The 2,733-nt window shown below is 44.4% G+C and overlaps 1 pseudogene; it reads left to right on the forward strand.

Annotated features, from left to right (window-relative positions):
* The first annotated feature begins 296 nt into the window (after nucleotides 1-296).
* Nucleotides 297-981, forward strand: LOC135385253 (uncharacterized; annotated as a pseudogene).
* The last annotated feature ends 1,752 nt before the right edge of the window (nucleotides 982-2,733 follow it).

Here is a 2,733-nt window from a genome sequence, read left to right on the forward strand (position 1 = left end):
CAGCAGCAAGTAATAACTCTCACGGTCCAAACTTCGTATCTCCAATTAGAACTCCGTGATGCAAGGTCTTGTCTTTTAAGCCTGTCACTTATTCGAGACAAAGTTGACTATCGGTACTATACAGGACTACCAGACTTCAGAGTTTTTGAAACACTCTTTGACTGGTTGTCGCCGAAAGCCTCAACGATGACATACGGGGGCAGCTCAGAGAGGAAGCCACATGAACGGCGGGGAAGAATCAGGGAAAGAGAGCTCATGGAAGAGTTTTTCATGGTGCAGTGAGGTTAAGAAATGGAATGCCTGGAAAAGAGATTGCACGTAATTTTGGAATATCCGAGGGAAGGTTCAGCAGAATATTCTCCACATGGATAAATTTTCTTAATGTTGAATTGCGAGACATGACAGCATTTCCAACTGTCCAGGAAACACAAACGAATTTGCCAAAAGCTTTTCACAAGTTTCCCAACACGAGATTAATACTCGATGCGACTGAAGTCAGAATCCAAAGGCCATCCTCACTAAATGCGCAGAGACATACTTTTTCGCATTATAAACATTACAACACATATAAAGCAGTTGTTGGCTGCATCCCAGATGGTTACATCAGCTTTGTTTCCCGGCATTGGGGTGGGTCCGTATCTGATGTGGACATAGTGCAGAGCAGTGAATTGCTAGACCGCCTCGAAGCAGGTGATGCCATAATGGTAGATAAGGGCTTCAATTTTTCCGTGTCTGGACTGTGGAATTGAAGTGTACAATCCACCATTCAGGGTGAGAGGAGAAGCCCAAATGTCCAAGAGCAGTGTTCAAGAGCAAATTGCCAGTGCAAGAACGCATGTTGAACGTGTGATCAGACGTGTGAAAGAATTTCACATTCTTGATCGGGCCTTTCCCATCAGCATGGTGGACAATGCTGAGCACGTATTTCATGTATACTGCTACCTTAGTAATTTCCAAATGCCCTTAATAAATGAGGCCTAACACGACAGAGGGAAGATATTAAACAACTGTGCATATTTTATCATAATGTAATCTGAAGTGACTGCATGATGAACAAAGTAATAAAAATGACTCAGTTATGAGAAGAGCATCTGGGAAAATGTTTGTTGCACTATATGCATTTACTACATTCATTATAAGCACTGACTATACATTCTGTACATACATTCACACGCTATGCATTACATTACTATACATTAAGACTATAGACCTCACATTAAGACTATATACATTATATACATTCACTATATGCTCTACAAGTTACAATATATACATTCATTTTGTGCTTCACGACTAGAGCCTCCTTAGACGGACTTCAGCTCCCATATTCTGTCTACGACATAGTACCCATTTATATATTTTTTGTATGGGATATACTTCCTCAAGGTCCCCAAGCGGCGAATGCGTTTCGTGAGAAGTTCTGGGATGAGAGCATGCTCAAAAAAATACAACAATGCTGGCAAACACATCACATTCCAAAATTCCTGGTCTACACTGATCGACCTTGCCAGTTCTGCATTGTACGTCCAAATTACAAAGTCGCACAACTGATGCCCTGTCACTCCCATCTGCCCCTGGACCTGGAAGTAGTAGCTATGTGTACGCTTCAATGTAACTACACCGTCTACTAATTCACAAGAAAAGTCCCTATAAGCACAGGCTTCCACTGGGGACATGTTCTGCTTGCTGGAGGGACGCTTGACCTCCAGCAAACCTTCTTCCCCATCCACAACCACAATTCTGTCTGGGGATGCTGCCAAAACATTGTATTGGGGATGGACATGGAGACCCGTTTCTCTGACGTCTGCGTCCTTTTCATACATAGCCATGATTTCTCTGTATGCATCAACCGCAACAGCTTCATGTTGTCTCCCATAGGCAAGCTGCCTCGCTGCAACACGATTTCGTGGGTACATGATATCTGATATGAGTCCATCATGTTTCTGGCAGTTAATCACGCGTGCAAAGTTGGAAGCGGTAATGCGCCCAACTCTTTCCTTGTGCCACCTTCTATTTTCTGCCTGCCCTTTTGTCACCTCCGTCAGCACCTCCCTTTCTTCATCTGACATTGGGAATAAACAGTTCATAAAACATCGAACTTCACTGAGAGCCTTTGCACTCTAAAGATCTTCGTTGTCTTCAATGGGGATGGGGGCCACAGTCTTTGCTGTGGGCACAGACGAATTAGCAGTGTACCGAAGCCACAGGAGAGATGGGCAGCATTCTCCCAGCTTTTCGACAAAAGCGTCATAATCTGAGGGACAGCTTTCAACTCCCTTGCATGGATTGTAAAACGTCTTCTTCACGGGTGGAGCCGGCTTATTCACCACACATTTTCTGAATGTGATGTCACTCAGTGGGAGTGGCGGGCAGTGTCTCTTAGCTGTAATAGCAAGACCAGCAAAATGAGCAAGTGGCCCCTAGTACATATGTGTAGCAACAAAATCTTTGTGCACGCTAGCTTCCAAAGACACTTGCTGATGCCTCCTCCGCAAGAACACGATGCACATTTGTGCATTACAAACAGTGATTTATCCACCATCACCCCACCCCACCACCCGAAAAAAAAGAATCTGGAGGTCGCCCCTAAAATTTTGTATGGTTGCACAATATTGTGTCAAAAGCACGTAAATAAACCCCCTTGCGGAGCAGAGCCCCCCCCCCCCCAAAAGGACGATATTCTGGGTAAACCACTGATCGCAAAGCAAGGCGTCTGTCGTACGAACAGCATAT

The sequence above is a fragment of the Ornithodoros turicata genome, chromosome 1 (genome assembly GCF_037126465.1).
Source record: "Ornithodoros turicata isolate Travis chromosome 1, ASM3712646v1, whole genome shotgun sequence".
Lineage (NCBI taxonomy): Eukaryota > Metazoa > Arthropoda > Arachnida > Ixodida > Argasidae > Ornithodoros > Ornithodoros turicata.